Consider the following 20,898-nt stretch of genomic DNA (forward strand, 5'->3'; position numbering starts at 1 on the left):
GAGGGAGGGAGAGGTGAAACAAAGGAAGAGTCAGATGCAGAATGAGTGAGCTTTGTGGTCTCAGGCTCTATGGGAGGTGCGGCCCGATCATTTATAAAAGGTAAATGCTGTCAGGACGCGGGGCGTTTAAAGGCGCAGCGCTGCAGGTGTGATTTATGTTTTCAGTGCGGGGCTATAAATCAACCTACCTTTGTTTCCACAGGCGGCTGCTGCCGCTGCTGCTGTTGTGTGGTTGGCATAACCGTGCCTCCGACACGCACACACATGCAGAGTGGACAGCAGGAAGATACATGATGATGGAGCCGGCTGAATGGATGGAGAGTGAAGTCAATGGAGTCTATCAGTGTGAGGTGTTGAGTTGCACTGCAAAAACTGAAATCTAAGTAAGATGAAATATCTCAAATAAGGGTGCTATTTGCTTATTTTTATTGGCCCTAGTGTGTGAATGTGAGTGTGAATGTTGTCTGTCTATCTGTGTTGGCCCTGTGATGAGATGGCGACTTGTCCAGGGTGTACCCCGCCTTCCGCCCGATTGTAGCTGAAATAGGCGCCAGCGCCCCCCGTGACCCCGAAAGGGAATAAGCGGTAGAAAATGGATGGATGTCTGATAAGATAATTCTTCTCACTAAGCAGATTTTATGTTAGAGTCTTTTACTTGTTTTAAAGGGGAACATTATCACCAGACATATGTAGGCGTCAATATATACCTTGATGGTGCAGAAAAAAGACCATATATTTTTTCAACCGATTTCCGAACTCTAAATGGGTGAATTTTGGCGAATTAAACGCCTTTCTGTTTATCGCGCTGGAGGCGATGACGTCAGAATGTGACGTCGCCGAGGTAATACAGCCGTCATTTTCATTTTCAACACATTACAAACACTGGGTCTCAGCTCTGTTATTTTCCGTTTTTTTGACTATTTTTTGAAACCTTGGAGACATCATGACTCGACAATGTGTTGTCGGAGGGTGTAACAACACTAACAGGGAGGGATTCAAGTTGCACCACTGGCCCGAAGATGCGAAAGTGTCTGCCGACAGACCCCCATTGAATGTGCTGGAGTGTCTCCATATTTTACGGCGATGCTAAGGCAGACATGCACAGAGATGTATGGATAACCTGCAAATGTATTTGCAACGATAGTCAACGAAATCACAAAGTTGAGTTTTGTTGATGTTGACTGCCAGCTAATCGATGCTAACATGCTATACTAATCGATGCTAACATGCTATTTACCGGCGGTGCTAAAGCAGACATGCTACAGAGATGTATGGATAACCTGTAGATGCATTTGCAACTATATTACGTTTCCTTCCACCCACATTTAATGCGAAAAAAACACTTACCAATCGACGGATTTAAGTTGCTCCAGTGTCAAAAGATGCGAAAGTCCTAATCGTTTGGTCCGCACATCTTACCGGCGATGCTAACGCAGCTATTCGGCCATGCTATGGCTATGAATAGCGTCAATAGCTATTCGCTCAATAGATTCAGTTTCTTCTTCAATACTTTCATACTCCAACCATCTGTTTCAATACATGCGTAATCTGTTGAATCGCTTAAGTCGCTGAAATCCGAGTTTGAATCCGAGCTAAAGTCACTACATCTTGCTGTGGTATTCCCATTGTTTGTTTACAGAACTGTGTGACGTCACAGGGAAATGGATAGTGGTTTCGAAGATGGCGAAAATAAGGCACTTTAAAGCTTTATTTAAGGATATTCCGAGACCGGTAAAATTTTGAAAAAAACTTCAAAAAATACAACAAGCCACTGGGAACTGATTTTTATTGTTTTTAACCCTTTTGAAATTGTGATAATGTTCCCCTTTAAGGGTTTTGCTCCTAAATGATCTCAGTAAGATACCACAGCTTGTTTCCGACATTTTATGATCTATTTTGAGTAAAATATCCTTGAAACTATTTTTGTCCAAGTGTCCAAAACACACCCAGCAATGTTGCACAGGAAGTAAGGGGAAAACATTTGAAAAGTCGGCAAAAGTCCCCCAAAATTTTCTAAATACCTACAAAGGTTCGAGTCCCAACCGGGTTCGAGTTTGAGTTTGAGTGCACACTCGAACCCGGGTGGGACTTTTGAACATTTCCCCGACTTTTCTCACTTTTCTCCCCACCTTTGCTGGGCGCGTTTTGGACAATCTGGGCATCCCGGCCGGCGGCGGAACTTGTGGGACTCGAACCTGTGTAGGTATTTTGAACATTTTTGGGACTTTTGCTGACTTTTCCAACTTTCATCCCCCCCTCCCCATGGGACTCGGCTGGGTGTGTTATGGACATTTTGGGCATTTTGCGCGTCCAAACATAAGATTTTATACTTGTTTTAAGTGTTTAGGTCCTAAATTATCTCAGTGAGATATTACATCTTGTAGTTGAGATTTGATGACTTATATTGAGTAAAACATGCTTGAAACTAGAATATCAAATGTTGCAAAGCTGTGTCATCAACACACACAAGTATAAAACTACTTTTTAAAGTAATAATTTTCTTTTTCAAGAATGTAAAACAAAATCATGACTTTGACACAATTTTTTCTCATTTTAAAACAGATGACAGCCAAATAGACTTTGCCGTTTTATTTTCAATGAAACAATAGAAAATACGTACTTGTATAGTAGTACACTTGTTATTAGTGAGAATATACTTATTTTAAGGTATTTGTGGGTTCATTGAAGTTAGTTAATTTTACTTGTTTTGGAAAGTCTTGACAAGCCAAATTTTCTTGTTCTATTGGCAGATAATTTTGCTTCGTTCAGGTAAAATACCCCTCATTTTTGTATTTTTTTTTCTCGTTTTTGAACACTGACTTTTTGCAGTGTGCGGATGCGCACACGCACGATCCCACACGACTGACTGTCAATGCTGTCAATGCGGAATCAGTTTGTCCATTATTCAAATAGCCGACAGAAAACACAAAAGGAAGTTTTTTTGTGCCTACAAACTTTACATTTCAAATTTGGGCTGTCAAAGTTAACACAATAATAACGCGTTGACTATACGTTTCAATAACGGCACTCGTTTTTTTCATGGTAAATGGGTTGTAATTGTATAGCGCTTTTCTACCTTCAAGGTACTCAAAGCGCTTTGCCACTACACTGAAAAAAATAACTCATAAGATTTACTTTAAAAAATTATTGTAAGTATTTGCACGCAAATGGTTTAAGTAAAATTTAATGCTGCAATATCAAGTAACACTCAGTTGCCAGTATCAAGTAAATTCTACTTTCCATATAACATAACAGTTGTGAAGATATTAAGTAACAGTTACTTAATTACAACCACGTTTTAAGTTCTATTTATTTAAACAAATTAAATAAAGTGTACTTGTTTTTTATCGGCAGGAACATAATTTTACGGTATAGCTCGGTTGGTAGAGCGGCCGTGCCAGCAACTTGAGGGTTGCAAGTTCAATCCCCGCTTCCGCCATCCTAGTCACTGCCGTTGTGTCTTTGGGCAAGGCACTTTACCCACCTGCTTCCAGTGCCACCCATACTGGTTTAAATGTAACTTAGATATTGGGTTTCACTATGTAAAGCGCTTTGAGTCGCTAGAGAAAAAGCGCTATATAAATATAATTCACTTCACTTCACTCAAAATTTTAAGTACATTTTATAACCGTATTTCCATGAATAGCCGTCGGAGCGCTAATCATTTTAGAACCTCTTCTCACTCTTGCGTTTATCAATGGCGTGCAGGAAAACAATAAGTGTGATTAATAAGACTTTAATAGAAATTTATTCTGCGGCAGCGGCCTGGTGGTTGGGTCCAATTCTATTTAGCATGTCATCGCACCCACTCTTACACGCATGCGTTTAGCTCATCGTTTCTCAAAGTGTGGGGAATAGAGACATGACAGGTGGGGCGCGAGGAACGGGAGGACATTTCACTTAAATATATATTTTTTAATTATATTCTTTGATTTTTTTTTTTACTATGCTTTCATTTTCTATACCCACACACTGTAAATCACTTTGTGATTCTGTCTGTGAAATCCGTTATATAAATAAATGAATTGCTTATTTTTCCTATAGGCTTTACATTTTTAGGTAGGAGCGAAAGTTTGACAGACATAGCAAAAGTAACTAATGGGGGCGGGGCTAAGCGGAACAATATTTTACGCGGATGGGTAGCAGGCTAGTGTGGACCACAATTACACAAAATTGATAAATTTGTGACTCGCACCTCAAAGGTGGTCGAGCCAGAGCCAGCGCCTGCAGAGAAACAAAAATCTGACGGGCTTAATCAACCAAAAAGCCAACGGAAAAAATATGATGAAGGGTATCTTGCTCTTGGATTCATGGCAACGGTGGTGGGGGCAGAGGAGAGACCCCTGTGTGTTCTGTGTCTAAAACCGCTAGCAGCAGACAGCATGAGACCCAACAAATTAAAGAGACACCTCAAGACCACACACTCCAATCATGTCAATAAGCCACTTGATTTCTTTTAAAGAAAACTTGCAGAGTAGTTATTTTATTTATTATTGAACTTGATGCAAGTTATACCACAGCTGCACAGTTATTTTATGTATCATTGAACTTGGTGTTATTTTATGTTATTGAGTTAGAATGTATACAATTTGAATGTAACTTGATGTTCACTACATTTGAAAATGTTAAGCTTGGCATTAGCAATCTGTTGGGGCGATGGGGGCAAGTGGGGCTTGAACACTCCCCCTTGTCCAAAGAGGGGGATGACAAAAAAAGTTTGAAAACCACTGGTTTGGCTGTTTCTGATGCGAGATTGCAATGCATACTTGATCAACAGCCATACCTTTTACACTGACGGTTGTGATATAAAAAACTTAAAAATTCTTACTAATATGCGTCACACTCTGTGAACCCACACCAAACACATTTCTGATAAACATCGACTCAGTAACACATTATAAACGCAAGATAAGAATTACCCATAATGCCACCTTGCAGTGCTCTGTGAAGCAATCCTAACGGTCGGAGCAGAGCCAGTCGGCCAGAGCCTGTTGTGCTGTGCGCATGCGTCGTCGTGCATGCGTTTCAAAACACTAGAATTTCGGAGTAAAGTTTATATAATATTTTTAGGTTTATGTACGTACAACTATCAAACATTTAAATAGTATGAGGAAACATAAGTGAAACTTACTCTTCCCCCATAATTCATGTCTTACGTTAATAAAATGTTTAATTTTACTTAAGAAACTGTAGTTCTTACTGAATGTTAAAAATATTTGGTATAAATTATGACAGTTACTCTAATAGAGTTTACAGCTCCAAAAAGTCACTTTTTTCAGTGTACTTCCATATTCACACACTGATGGAGGGAGCTGCCATGCAAGGCACTAACCAGCACCCATCAGGAGCAAGGGTGAAGTGTCTGGCTCAGGACACAACGGACTTGACGAGGTTGGTACTAGGTGGGGATTGAACCAGAGACCATTGGGTTGTGCACGGCCACTCTCCCACTGCGCCACGCCGCCCCCAAATTAATGGGAAAATTGTCGCTTTCTCGGCCCGAATCGCTCCCGCCGCCGACGGCCTCGACTGCAAATAATGTTCAGACGCGAGGAGCTCCACAACACGCGACGTCACGCGCACATCGCCCGCCACCCCTGGTACAGGCAAGGCGACCAAAAGTTGCAAACTCCATCGTCATACTTTCCACCAAATCCCCTCAGCAAAAATATGGCAACATCCCGACACACAGAACGGACCCGCCACCCCCGTTCAAACAAGAAAATCTCATTTCAGCAGGTTTCCAAATACAATCGAACATGACCTTTTTCTTCTATAAAGCTTTTGACGCCAAAGTAACATTGTAGTAAGACTTGCTAAGTGCGTCTTTTTCGTCTACAATGACGGTAATAAACCCCGTTCCTCGTGTCTATGTTGGAAGATTGTTGTCGTACGTTGGACTCTACTGTGCAGCTAACTAGCTAGCTAGCACGTTAGCTACTTACGTAGCGCCTTCTCCACGCCACGTCAGAGGCCAGACAGCAACAATCGAACACCGAGCGCAATTAACGTCTTTCAGTCGTTACTGACGAGCCACAAGAGGGAAAAAAGTGAGCAGAAATGGACAAAGAAAAGGGCATGGGATAGCAAGTCGTTCTAAAGACAAGAAGGGGCTATTTTTTGTTGTTGCTGTGAGACATCACTGCAGCAAACGCCTGCTGAGTGCAATGTTCTGAAGTGGGTGGTGCTTCACTTCCTTGTCTGGATTAAGTTTAAGGTGCAGTGATTTCATAACATTTATATCAGTGGTCCGTCCCCAAGCTACAGCCCTTGGGCCGGATCCGACCCACCAGCGTTCAAAATCTGGCCCGCGAGTAGTTTAAAGAGAAAACATTTTACTATTAATTTTTTTTAAATAATTTTTTTAAATCTGTTTTTTCTAATCCATTTTCTACCACTTGTTACTCTCGGTGTCTACTAGCCGCTCAGGCAAATCATACTGTCAAAAATGCATTTTCCCATCGATAACGTGACGTCGTTGTGCTTGGAATATATATATATATATATGGTTCAATCAGGGGCTCGGGATATTTTTGTGTGGAGTCTGCATGTCCTCCCCGTGACTGCGTGGGTTCGGCTTCCTCCCACCTCCAAAGACATGCACCTGGGGATAGGTTGATTGACAACACTAAATTGGCCCTAGTGTGTGAATGTGAGTGTGAATGTTGTCTGTCTATCTGTGTTGGCCCTGCGATGAGTTGGCGACTTGTCCAGGGTGTACTCCTCCCTCCGCCCAATTGTAGCTGAAATAGGCACCAGCGCCCCCGCGACCCCAAAGGGATTAAGCGGTAGGAAATGTTGTACTGTATTTGGTCATTTAAAAAAAATCAAAAGTCGAAGTGAATTTTAGGCCGTAAAATCCATTCAAATATCATGAAATAAATAGGTTCAACAGTTCTGTGATGAGGTGGCAACTTGTCCAGGGTGTACCCCGCCTTCCGCCCGAGTGCAGCTGAGATAGGCTTCAGCACACCCGCGACCTCGAACGGGACAAGCAGTAGAAAAAGGATGGATGGAGTTAACCACAATTATTTTATCTAGGAAAACTTTAATAAACATTTGATGTGAAGTGGAGTTAATTATATTTATATAGTGCTTTTCTCTAGTGACTCAAAGCGCTTTACCTAGTGAACCCCAGTCTCTAAGTTACATAACAGACGTATAAATAATTGTATTATTTTTGCAATGATTTGAAGTGTGCCTATTTAATTGGCTTTATGCGTGCTTATTTTTGGCACAAATAAACTGCCAGCATGAGATTCTCTTGCCTTTTTCTTCAGTGTAGAGTAGAACAGAATAGAAATTGGACAGGCACCACTCGAAACTCTGAAGGTCTCCCGTTGGAGTGAACAGAGTTAAGAATTGATGTGCTGCATCCTACGCACACACAAAAGGGCGCTTTGTATGTCAAAAGTAGGCGGCAAAAAAAAAAAAAAAAAATTCTCGGGGGGGGCGGAGGGAGTGTTCCAACTATCATGGGATCACACTCCTCAGCCTTCCCGGTAAGGTTTATTCAGGTGTACTGGAGAGGAGGCTACGCCGGATAGTCAAACCTCGGATTCAGGAGGAACAGTGTGGTTTTCGTCCTGGTCGTGGAACTGTGGACCAGCTCTATACTCTGGGCAGGGTTCTTGAGGGTGCATGGGAGTTTGCCCAACCAGTCTACATGTGCTTTGTAGACTTGGAGAAGGCATTCGACCGCGTCCTTCGGGAAGTCCTATGGGGAGTGCTCAGAGAGTATGGGGTATCGGACTGTCTGATTGAGGCGGTCCGCTCCCTGTACGATCAGTGTCAGAGCTTGGTCCGCATTGCCGGCAGTAGGTCGGACACATTTCCAGTGAGGGTTGGACTCCGCCAAGGCTGCCCTCTGTCTCTGATTCTGTTCATAACTTTTATGGACAGAATTTCTAGGCGCAGTCAAGGCGTTGAGGGGTTCCGGTTTGGTGGCCGTGGGATTAGGTCTATGTTTTTTGCAGATGATGTGGTCCTGATGGCTCCATCTGGCCAGGATCTTCAGCTCTCATTGGATCGGTTCGCAGCCGAGTGTGAAGCGACCGGAATGAGAATCAGCACCTCCAAGTCCGAGTCAATGGTTCTCTCCCGGAAAAGGGCAGAGTGCCATTTCTGGGTTAGGGAGGAGACCCTGCCCCAAGTGGAGGAGTTCAAGTACCTAGGAGTCTTGTTCACAAGTGGGGGAAGAGCGGATCGTGAGATCGACAGGCGGATCGGTGCGGCGTCTTCAGTAATGCGGACGTTGTACCGATCCGTTGTAGTGAAGAAGGAGCTCAGCCGGAAGGCAAAGCTCTCAATATACCGGTCGATCTACTTTCCCATCCTCACCTATGATCATGAGCTTTGGGTCATGACCGAAAGGATAAGATCACGGGTACAAGCGGCCGGAATGAGTTTCTTCCGCCGTGTGGCGGGGCTCTCCCTTAGAGATAGGGTGAGAAGCTCTGTCATCCGGGAGGAACTCAAAGTAAAGCCCCTGCTCCTCCACATTGAGAGGAGCCAGATGAGGTGGTTCAGGCATCTGGTCAGGATGCCACCCGAACACCTCCCGAGGGAGGTGTTTAGGGCACTTCCAAACGGTTGGAGGCCACGGGGAAGACCCAGGACACATTGGGAAGACTATGTCTCCCGGCTGGCCTGGGAACGCCTTGGGATCCCCCGGGAGGGGCTAGACGAAGTGGCTGGAGAGAGGGAAGTCTGGGCTTCCCTGCTTAGGCTGCTGCCCCCGCGACTCGACCTCGGATAAGCGGAAGAAGATGGATGGATGGAAAAAATCTTGGGTATTGACAGCCTCAAATTACCAGGACATTTAAACTGAGTTCAAAAAAGATGCTAATAAAATTGTTGTAAGACCCCTTTTCTTGTCTAAAGTCACACGGTGTGCAGAAGCCTTTAGGCTGTGTCGAACACAGGCGGTATTGATATATTGTTTGCTTGGGAGGGAGCGGCGCTTCAGCAAGGTCACATGTTTTGATTATGACGCCTGCATTGTTTGCATTCTTGAATAGGCTCAGATAAGGACAATTGTTCTGCAGAACAGCTCCCATCACTTCTCACACTGGAATCCATTTTTTTGTCTAAAATTATTCAGGCTGTCTCTCTATTAAAGGAGAAGTGCACTAGTTTTTGGAATTTTGCCCATCATCCACAATCCTTATGTAGGACAAGAAACACACATGTCTTTCAGTTTTCTGTGCATTCTAAATAGTAATAGGGGAAAAAAAACTGCTAGTAAGAGGTGGCCTAAAAAGCCTGCTAAACCTCCAAACACCCATCCATCCATCCATTTTCACCGCACCATTTTATTGAAATGGTACGGTCCATAAGTTTGGTCTCCTGCTTGCCCCACTATGGACTGGACTCTCACTATTATGTTAGATCCACTATGGACCAGATTCACAATATTATAGTAGATTCTATCCACATCCTTTGGACCGGTCGCCTTAGGGTAGGGGGAGGAGGCACATCTGCGGTCCTCCAAGGTTTGTAATTGTCCCATTGGGTTGAGTTTTTCCTTGCCTTGATGTGGGATTTGAGCCGAGGATGTCGTTGTGGCTTGTGCAGCCTTTAGAGACACTTGTGATTTAGGGCTATATAAATAAACTTTGATTGAATAAGATTGTCACTGAAGGCATCACAACTATGAATAAAGACATGTGTGTCAAGCTTGGACTTAGTCTTGGGTTGTTTTCCCGAGGTGCAAAGCGAATGGAGTGGAAACGGCGTGAAGGTAAAGAGATCTTTATTTTAACACTGAAACTAAAAACAGGAACCAACAAAAAACGCGCACAATGGCGGTACAAAAAACTGGGCTATGAAACAAAAGACTAGCACAAAGGCAATTAACTATAAACATGAAGCAAAAACTTGCACTGTGGCATAAATAACAAGAAAACTTACTGTGACAAGGGTATGAGAAAAGCAGCATGGATATCATGGGTGCAGGAGGTGACGTTGCCAGACTGACTACCTGGTAACTGTGGCTAAAATAATGAACATGATAAGTGCAAACAGGTGTGAGACAAGACAGGTGAACTGATTGGTCGTCATGGTGACAAAACAGGGAGTGAAAAAAAAAAGAAGTTAAAGAGTCCAAAGGTCAAAAACACCTGGTACTCCTAGGTAGTCTCCATCAAAGTACCAACCAGGCCAGACACTGCTTAGCTTTGAGAACAAACAAGATTGGGAGATGCTCAGGGTAGTATGATCAGACATGACAGATGAAAAGTAATGAGTTGGCATGGTAACAAGACAAACAAGGAAATGCAAAACAGAACTAAATGTCCAAAAAAGTAAACCGAACATGACCAAAACAAAACATGATCCATAGGTGTGACAAAGTGGAGTTACGTACTTAACAAACAAAGGTGAAATAACTGAAAACAGGTTATATACTGTAGTTTCTTCAAAAAAGCCACCCTTTGCTCTGGCTACTGCTTTGCACACTTGGCATTCTCTGGATGAGCTGCAAGAGGTAGTCACCTGAAATGGTTTTCACTTCACAGGTGTGCTTATTGCTTTTGGTCTGTACTGTATATTTAATGCAGTAGCAGGCACATGCATGATGACTTATAAAGCTTCTTTCCTGGCCGGAATTTTTTTTCACCAATTACATGGCAACACCCGTCAAAATCTGCTACACCTCCCTGATACCGAAGTACATGTCAAACTACTTCCTTAACGTAAATGACCGCCATAACCACAACACCAGGGGGAGCTCCACAAACCACGTTAAACCCATATTCTGATCTAACAAAGGTCTTAACTCATTCTCTTTCTATGCCACATCAATGTGGAATGCACTCCCAACAGGTGTAAAAGTAAGTGCATCTCTATCCTCCTTCAAAACCGCTCTAAAACAACACCTTCAGGCAACTTCAACCCTTTACTAACACCCTCCTCCCTTCACATCCCATTTCCCCGGATTGTAAATAACCAATCAAATGTATTTCTAATGTATATACTTGCTCCTATGCTATCTGAACTCACTGGCTGTACATATCCTACTAAGTAAGACCTACACTGTTTCAATGTCCATTTCTCTGATGATGTAATTGTTGATGACTAAAGTGCTGATATTAACCAAACCCTCCTCATTCCACCCCCAAGATTGTAAATAATTTAAGTAATTCAATGTATATACTGTGATGATTAACCTGTGTGATGACTGTATTATGCTGATAGTCAATTGTACGGAATATGTACTGAACTGTGCAATCTACTAATAAAAGTTTCAATCAATCAATCAATCAAAGTCAATAACAACCGCGGAGAGAGCACTTTCTGTGTTTGCTACCACTAATGGCAGACTATATGAGATCATTGGAGCCTTATGTAGCACTATTGCTAAGCGTTTTAAAAAAGAATATTAAACAGTCATGGTTGTATCTTTCAGCACTTTAGCTCTCTTTGAACCGATAAAATCAGAATATTCCTCAGTCCTCAGATAAAAAATGCTTCCAAGCAATGTTTTCTGGTCTCATGCGTTGTTCCATTTGTTGACAGCCATACAGCAGGGTTTTCAAACTAATTTTTAGATTACATCTACTTCCAAGTGGGCCAGACTGGTAAAATCATGGCACGATAACTTAAAAATTAAGACAACTTCAGATTGTTTTCTTTGTTTAAAAATAAAACAAGCACATTCTGAAAATGTACAAATCATAGTGTTGTTGGCTGTTTTTTTACACTTGCATGTTGCGGTTAATGGTATTCTATCTTTATTTGTCGTTGTTTATACTTTCTAAATAAAGGATGTGATCATTTTCGTCAGTCAACTCATTGGATAAAACCTGGCCGTACGTTTGACACCCCTGCCATTTAGTATCAAGTTAGAAGATTGTGGGTTTTAAAAGGTGACCATCTTCCTGTTTCGGTGCCACAACCTTCTACTGTACAGGTGAGATGCATCATTTATTAACTAGCATTAACTTTTACAAAAGTCCAACCCCCTTTTTTATTTTATGGCTGGTCACATTAACGTTATTAGCTGCTGAAGTTAGCGAGTAGCTGGCCATAGAACTTGCAAGTGGTCGGATGAGCAGTGTGAGCAAGACCATGTGTCACTACGCCAAAAAAAATGTTCCTCTGTGTTAGTTCTGACAGTAACAATGTTGCTATAGATTGGTTATGTCATGTGTGTGTGATCATGTTTTGTTTTAGTCATGTTCGGTTTTGTTTTTGGACCCTTTGTGCACTTTTGTTTGTTTTTGTCACCATAGCAACCCATTAGTTTTCACCTGTCCTCATGTCACGCACCTGTCTCACATTTTGCACTCGCACACCTGTTTTTTTCATGTCCTTAGTGTTCTTTGATGTTTGATGTTTCCCTCTTACACACATGTAAGAGGGATGTGTACTATGGCTATGAGTTGTTTTTTTCCTGTGGCCTCAGTCTGGACCCCCTCTTCTTCCAGGGGCCCAGGCTTAGACCGATTTTTTTATTTTATTTTATTTTAATTTTTTTTTTTCTCCCATTACCCCCACTTGTTTACCTGTATCTCACCTTTTTTGTAAGGGGCGCCGGGAGTTGACAGACCCGTCAGCGATCCTGTTCTATCTCCTTGTAATGTTAGTCTGATCTTGAAAGGGATTGTGCTGAAAATTTTAATTTCCCCTCGGGGATTAATAAAGTATGTCTGATTCTGATTCTGATTCTGATTCACTTATCATGTCTATTATTTAAACCAAAAGTTGCCAGGGAGTCAGTCTGGCGACTTTACCTCTACTTCATGCCATGCCATGCCTGTCAGCCTGTCACTCATACTGTCCATAGTTTCCCTCCTGCCCATGCCACGTAAGTTTTTGGTTTTTATGTCACAGTTATCAAGTTTTGCTTTTTTGTCCACAGTTCTGCCTTTGTGCTAGTTTTTTTTTTGTTCTCCACCATTGTGCGCGCCTTTTTTTTGCTTCTTTTCTTGTAGTTTGTTAGTCTTGAAATAAAATATGTCTTTACCTTCACGCCTTGCCCATGCCAACTTTCCTTTGCCTTCCGGAAAAACAACCATCACAGCCCACGTTCTGACAGGTTATTATGCAGGTCACAGCACAAAGACACGCACCTGGGGATAGGTTGATTGGCAACACTAAATTGGCCCTAGTGTGTGAATGTGAATGTGAATGTTGTCTGTCTATTTGTGTTGGCCCTGCGATGAGTTGGCGACTTGTCCAGGGTGTACCCGCCTTCCGCCCGATTGTAGCTGAGATAGGCACGAGCGCCCCTCGTGACCCCAAAGGGAATAAGCGGTTGAAATGGATGGATGGATGAAGTTATCGAGTTTTGCTTTTTGTCCATAGTTCTGCCTTTTTGCTAGTTTTTGTTTTCATTAGTCACATTTGTTCTCCGCCACTGTGCGCGCCTTTTGTTTGCTTCCTTTTTTGTAGTTTGCTAGTCTTAAAATAAAACATGGGTTTACCTCCACACCTTGCCCGCGCCAACTTTCCTTTGCCTTCCAGGAAAACAACCATCACAGCCCACGTTCTGACAGGTTATTATGCAGGTCACAGCATGTAAATGGAGACTTGTTGTACCTGCATTGTTAGCCGCCTTGTACAAGCTGTTTTTTTTTTTTTTAGAACGCACAGAATAGAGAAATGTGTGTGTTTTTTCCCACATAGGGATTAAAAATGATGGCAAAATTCCCCCCAAAAGTGTAGTTTTTCTTTAAGGCCAACATATGCAGTGCCCCATCGGTTTTAAACATATGAAGGAATGTTGTTAGTTATCTTTTGTTACTATTATTATTATCATTATTACTTATTATTAATAAATCTCTGCACTCATTGAACTCTGCCTAGCAACAACTAGTGGGGGAAATGTGACGTGATTCCAAGCCAGCTTCACGGTGGAAGAGTGGTTAGTGCGTCTACCTCACATTACGAAGGTCCTGAGTAGTCCTGGGTTCAATCCCGGTGTCAAGCCAAATAAGTGCTCGCTGCAAAAATAAGTGCCCAAAGCGTGTCGGGGCATATATTTAGCGCCTTAAGAGTGAAATATATGCCCACCCTATTGTATAAAGTGTGTATGGGACGGCTTGCGAAATAATTGCCCCTGTGGATTTGCTGATATTGTTAGCTAAAAGAAAAACCGTATCATACCAAAGTTACTGTGATATATATTGTCTTAGGCTATTAAATATGGAGAAACAGCAGGATGAAACAAATAAAACCAGTAGTTTTAATTTTGGTGAGTTAAGCTTTTAAAAATAGTGGACAGTCTCTCGCTCGCTACACACACGTTGGTTTGACAATGACGCCGCCCAGCCAAAAAACTGCCCGGCGCACCTGTTGACTGCGCAGGTGCGCGCATGCGCACACCCCCCCTTGGCACTTATTTTGGCTGGGCCCAAATTTGGCTTGACACCGGGCTTGGGATCTTTACTTGTGGAGTTTGGCACTGGATCTTTGGGTCAGCTGGTCCGTATGCCGTCGTCCCCTATTAGCTCCAGATGCGCCGATTGATGATTGCCCGCAGCCATACAAGCGCGGGGCCGCGATGCAGGAAGAGCAAGCAGGGGCGTGTCCCGGTGCGTTTCTAGCGGAGCTGCCGGCTGCGCTTGCAGCAGATGACACGCGGGATTGCACATGCGCCTTGACATTTAAAAGTGTTTACCTGCACACCGATTCCAGTCTCTGCATCCTGGGGTCTGGACCGACGCTGAACTTTTTTGGACTTAATCAACAGTGCCCCTGCTGTTTGCAGCTAATTAATGTACTCTTATTTTGTTGTATATACTCCAAGATCCAATTAATACAACATCTATTCCAGGCAGTCAAAAGAATTATGACTGTTGGATTAAAAAAAAGCTACTGGTAATAAATGGTAACATCTTTAAAAAGCCTTACTGCCTTACTAGTTGGAGGGTGGTCTAACGTTCAGTTAGAAATAAAGCTTTACTCAAATGTAATCTTTTCTCAATGTGTACTTAATTAAGTTTGTTCGCCAACAGAAGCGCTTTGCATAAAATGATGACTCTTTGTGTCTCTTATCTCTGTCTTGGACACGCGTCCCCACCCGAAATCTGTCTTTGAAATTAATTTGTGTTTATAATGGGTTGGTTTTATTAACGCCAGGAAAACGTCAACGTTGCCGTATGCAAAGGACACACTCCGGATGTGTTGAGATGTCACTGAGTCAAACGTCTGGTGTTGTGCTAATAATTAGCTACAAATGAGCTTTTAGGCGCAATTTTTTTCTTCAAAAACTTGATGCTTCTAGGAAAGTGGCAAATAATTTCTGCCTAGGAAGTGTTTCAGTAGTTTATCCTTGACAAAAGTAAAAGGACGGAATGGTTGGTCAAATCAGCTCTGTTATTTTTAGTTTTTTCGACTGTTTTCCGTACCTTGGAGACATCATGCGTCGTTGGTGTGTTGTCGGAGGGTGTAACAACACGAACAGGGACGGATTCAAATTGTCTTACGTGGAGTGTGCATCGATTAGCACGGCATGCTAATCGATGCTAACATGGCAGAAATGGCAAGAATGTGTGGATATCCTGCGACACTCAAAGCAGATGCATTTCCAACGATAAAGTCAACGAAATCACAAAGGTGAGTTTTGTTGATGTTATTGACTTATGTGCTAATAAGACATATTTGGTCGCGGCATGACTGCCAGCTAATCGATACTAACATGCTATTTATGCTAGCTGTATGTATATTTGTAGCTATTTTTGCATCCAGCCTTTCCCTTCACCCACATTTAATGCCAAACAAACACTTACCGATCGACTAATTTAAGTTGCTCCAGTGGTCAAAAGATACAATCGTTGGTTAGAAGGTGATCGCCGAATAGCTTCAATAACTATTTGCTCAATAGCTTCAGTTTCTTCTTCAATTTCGTTTTGTTCTGCACACTGTAACGACGACAGCTATGCTACAACAGAGATGGCACAGAGATGGCAAAAATGTGTGGATATCCTGCGACACTCAAAGCAGATGCATTTCCAACGATAAAGTCAACGAAATCACAAAGGTGAATTCTGTTGATGTTATTTACTTATGTGGAGTGTGCTAATCAGACATATTTGGTCACTGCATGACTGCAAGCTAATTGATGCTAATGTTCTACTAAGGCTAGCTGTATGTACATATTGCATCATTCTGCCTCATTTGTAGCTGTATTTGCATCCAGCCTTTCCCTCCACCAACATTTAATGCCAAACAAACACATACCAATCGTTGGTTAGAAGGCGATCGCCGAATTCGTCCGCGCTTCCTCCCGTGCCGCCGTCTGTCGTGATATGGCTCAAAAGTTTCTGTTTCTTCTTTAATTTCGTTTTCGGGAACCCCCCTCCACACTCCAACCATCTGTTTCAATACATGCGTAATCTGTTGAATCGCTTAAGCCGCTGAAATCCGAGTCTGAATCCGAGCTAATGTCGCTATATCTTGCTTGTTTGTATTGGCGTCACTAGGTGACGTCACAGGAAAATGGACGGGTGCATTTACATAGCGAAAATCAGGCACTTTAAAGCCTTTTTTTCGGGATATTCCATGATGGGTAAAATTTTGAAAAAAACTTCAAAAAATAAAATAAACCACTGGGAACTGATTTTTATTGGTTTTAACCCTTCTGAAATTGTGATAATGTTCCCCTTTAACCGATGCAGAATACCAATCAGAGCTTTTCCCCCAAATCAAAAGAATGGATTAAATGTTGCAGCCCGAGATTAGACTAGATATCTGACTTGGACATTTTCCCCACATGCAAAAGTGACAAATTACCCCCTCAATCACACACTCTCTTCCAAAAAAAAAAGAAAAAGCCTACCCGCACTCCTTTAAACGTCATCAATCCTTTCAGGCACACCATATTTCACTCATTCAACAGAAAGCCAGTTGTGCCTCTGAAATGTTCTCTCAATGCATAACACAAGTGTATAAATCAGTTTAGAGGCGGGAGCGGGAAATGGAGATGTAACATGCGCGGGAGGGAGGGTTGGGGGGGAAGGCGAACAAGCTGACCTGAATGCTTGCAGCTCTTCTGATTTCCCCCAGGAGCTCCTCTCTGGCCCATGCCGCTGCTACCGGGATTCCTGAGGGAGGCCATTACTGCTCCCAGACTAAATGTATGTATGGCTGACTGTTGCCTCCCTGACTGCCAAGATGGACACGGATGATGCCCTATGTTTTTTTTTTTTACAAGGTGATTATTCCACACTGTGCATTTGCAGCTAATAGGTTGCCACTTTTTAAAAAGTGTTGTACACGTCTGCTCTTGTCAAACACCGCATACGAAGCAAAGTTGCTTAACGTTGCGTTCACACTTGTCTGGTTTGGTTGGATTTTTCTCTCATAATAGGGTCAAGTGTCTCGGTTTGTTGCAAGTGAACTATAGTACAGTTTGGTTCAGGAGAGTGCAAATGTGAACGCTCCACCAACCAAAGAGATGGATCAGCGTTAAAAAGAGAGCAAAATGCATGCATGGGTTGTGACTATGTGAGAGAAAATGCCTTCCTGTTGGTGTGTGACAAAGGCACTTTTTATAAGCATATTTTGGAAGCTTTTTGTGAAATATTGGGTAGTAAATATAGCAAAATATAAAAAAAATTACCTATATGATCAACTAATTTTGGTTGTGGGAACGTTCACATTTACTTCACGTATTATGTCACGATTACTCACAAATCAAGTCCTTTATAGGCAAGGCAACTTTATTTGTATAGCACTTTTTCATACACAATGCAGACTCAAAGTGCTTCACAGACAACAAAGTGAAATGAAAGAAAATAAAAGCAAAATTAAAATGCAGACAATAAAAATAAAAACAGTGCGGATGTACTCCGGCTTCCTCCCACTTCCAAAGACATGCACTAGTGTGTGAATGTGAGTGTGAATGTTGTCTGTCTATCTGTGTTGGCCCTGCGATGAGGTGGCGACTTGTCCAGGGTGTACCCTGCCTTCCGCCCGATTGTACCTGAGATTGGCGCCAGCGCCCCCCGCGACCCCGAAAGGGAATAAGCGGTAGAAAATGGATGGATGGATGGATGTTAAAAGTTAAAAGATTAAAAGATTTACCGTATTTCCTTGAATTGCCGCCGGGGCGCTAATTAATTTAAAACCTCTTCTCACTCATGCCCTTACCAAAGGCATGCGGTAAAAGTAAGCATGCGCTAATTATTTTAAAACCTCTTCTCACTCCGAGTGTGATGTAAGCTTGGACCTTAAATCCTACTGAATAGCTCTTAATCTTCTTCCCTTTATGCAATTTCAAATTACCGGTATTGAAATCAGCCTCCTCCATTTCAAAAATGATGACAGGGGAAGTGTCACTCGTGACGTCACGAGTTTGACCAGACGGTAATACCTAATTATTTTGGGAAGCGAGTTTCACCCAGCAGTAATTCAAGGCAGGCGTATACTATATGCCCTGCGGCAATTCAAGGAAATACGGTAGCTATAAAAGCTAAGGTGAACATAAAAGTTTTCAGTCTAGTTTTAAAAGTAGTCAGAGTTGGGGAAAGTATGACATCTTCAGGAAGTTTATTCTAACTATTTGTTGCATAGTGACTGAATGATGCTCTCCTTGGTTTGAGTTAACTCTGGGAACTGCTAACAGATTGGACTCAGAAGATCTTAATGATCCAGAGGGTTTATATAGTGGGAGCATATCAGTGATATACTTCGGCCCTAGACCATGTAGGGTCTCCTGCTCACCGTATGTGAGCAGGAGGATTTGTAAAGGGGAACATTATCACAATTTCAGAAGGGTTAAAACCAATAAAAATCAGTTCCCAGTGGCTTATTTTTTCTTTCAAAGTTTTTTTCAAAATTCTACCCATCATGGAATATCCCGAAAAAAAGCTTTAAAGTGCCTGATTTTCGCTATCTGTGAAGGCACCGTCCATTTTCCTGTGACGTCATCCAGTGATGCCAACATGGCGGATAGCACAGCAAGATTTAACGACATTAGCTCGGATTCAGACTCGGATTTCAGTGGTTTAAGCGATTCAACAGATTACGCATGTATTGAAACAGATGGTTGGAGTATGGAGGCAGATAGGGAAAACGAAATTGAAGAAGAAAATGAAGGTATTGAGCGAATAGCTATTGACGCTATTTGGCGATCGCCTTCTAACCAACGATTGAGTGTCGCAGGATATCCATACATCTTTGTGCCATGTCTGCCTTAGCATCGCCGGTAAAATGTGCAGACCAAACGATCGGTACTTTCGCATCTTGTGACACTGGAGCAACTTAAATCCGTCGATTGGTAAGAGTTTGTTTGGCATTAAATGTGGGTGTACATTAAATTTGTGGCATTAAATTTGTATGTACATACAGCTAGCCTAAATAGCATGTTAGCATCGATTAGCATGTCGTGCTAATCGACGCACACTCCACGTAAGTCAACTTGAATCCGTCCCTTATCGTGTTGTTACACCCTCCGACAACACACCGACGAGGCATGATGTCTCCAAGATACGGAAAACAGTCGAAAATCGGTAAATAACTGAGCTGATTTGACTTGGTGTTTGTAATGTGTTTGAGAAAATGGCGGATTGACTACCTATGTGACGTCACTTTGTGACGTCATCGCGCCGAGTGCGAATAATAGAAAGGCGTTTAATTCGCCAAAAGTCACCCATTTAGAGTTCGGAAATCGGTTAAAAAAATATATGGTCTTTTTTTTGCAACATCAAGGTATATATTGACGCTTACATAGGTCTGGTGATAATGTTCCCCTATAAATCAATTCTCTGATGTACAGGGAGCCAATGTGAGGATTTAATAATTGGTGTAATGTGCTCACATTTTTTGGTCTTTGTTAGAACTCTAGCAGCAGCGTTCTGAACAAGCTGTAGCTGCCTGACAGTTTTTTTTTCGGGAAGACCTGCAAGGAGACCATTACAATAGTCCAGCCTACTGGTAATAAAGGCATGTACAAGTTTTTCTAAGTCTTGAGCTGACATGAGCCCTGTATGTCTTGTTACATTTTTGAGGTGGTAGTAGGCCGAGAAAATATATTAATCCCACAATAGGTAAATTATGTGATTTTTACTTACATGAAGAACAGTCAAATGTAATGACAAACTACACATTTTCCGGACACATGCACCTGGGGATAGGTTGATTGGCAACATTAAATTGGCCCTAGTATGTGAATGTGAGTGTGAATGTTGTCTGTCTATCTGTGTTGGCCCTGCGATAAGGTGGCGACTTGTCCATGGTGTACCCCACCTTCCGCCCGATTGTAGCTGAGATAGGCGCCAGCGCCCCCCGCGACCCCAAAAGGGAATAAGCGGTAGAAAATGGATGGATGGATAAAGTGCACTTAAAATTGTTTTTTTCCCCCTCAATACTCGACAGTGCGCCTTTTAATCCGGTGCGCCTAATGTACGGAATAATTCTGATTTTGCTTACCGACCTCAAAGCTATTTTATTTGGTACATGGTGAAATAATAAGTGTGACCAGTAGATGGCAGTCAAACATAATGCGTGGACTTTGATATAATGGCAGTCACACACAAGAGATGTGTGTAGACTGCAATATGATGGCAATATGACTCATGTAAACAACACCAACATTTTATATGTTCCATTAGAATTACAGAACATTACACATGGCGCTCAAAAATCTATCAACATGTTTTATTACAACTTTGGTAAGCTATGAAGCCGCACCGCCTGATGGATTGTACTGTGCTTCAACATACAATTATTATTGTGGTGTTTGTATAAGGTAGGTCATAAAAACGTATGATTTGGCGTTTTGTATCGCAATATTATGCAAAAGCAACTTTTCTTACCTTCTGGTACCTGCTGATCCGTACTTGGGATCTGCATAAGTCCTGAAAAAATGTGCGTGTCCGCCTTTGTCGTTTGTGGTGACACCGTAGTCAATAAGCTTCTCCTTTTTCTCTATCTTCTTGTTATGTGACATTC

General features: G+C 42.3%; 1 long non-coding RNA gene across 1 annotated transcript in view; it reads right to left on the reverse strand.

The window, feature by feature from the left end:
• LOC133548805 (uncharacterized) overlaps positions 1-17,150 on the reverse strand; it is a 38,048-nt gene extending 20,898 nt beyond the window's left edge. The window contains exon 1 of the long non-coding RNA XR_009805977.1: positions 16,978-17,150. This is a non-coding gene — a long non-coding RNA (uncharacterized LOC133548805). The remainder of the gene's footprint in view (positions 1-16,977) is intronic.
• Positions 17,151-20,898: the final 3,748 nt, after the last annotated feature.

The sequence above is a fragment of the Nerophis ophidion genome, linkage group LG03 (assembly GCF_033978795.1).
Source record: "Nerophis ophidion isolate RoL-2023_Sa linkage group LG03, RoL_Noph_v1.0, whole genome shotgun sequence".
Taxonomy (NCBI): Eukaryota; Metazoa; Chordata; class Actinopteri; order Syngnathiformes; family Syngnathidae; genus Nerophis; species Nerophis ophidion.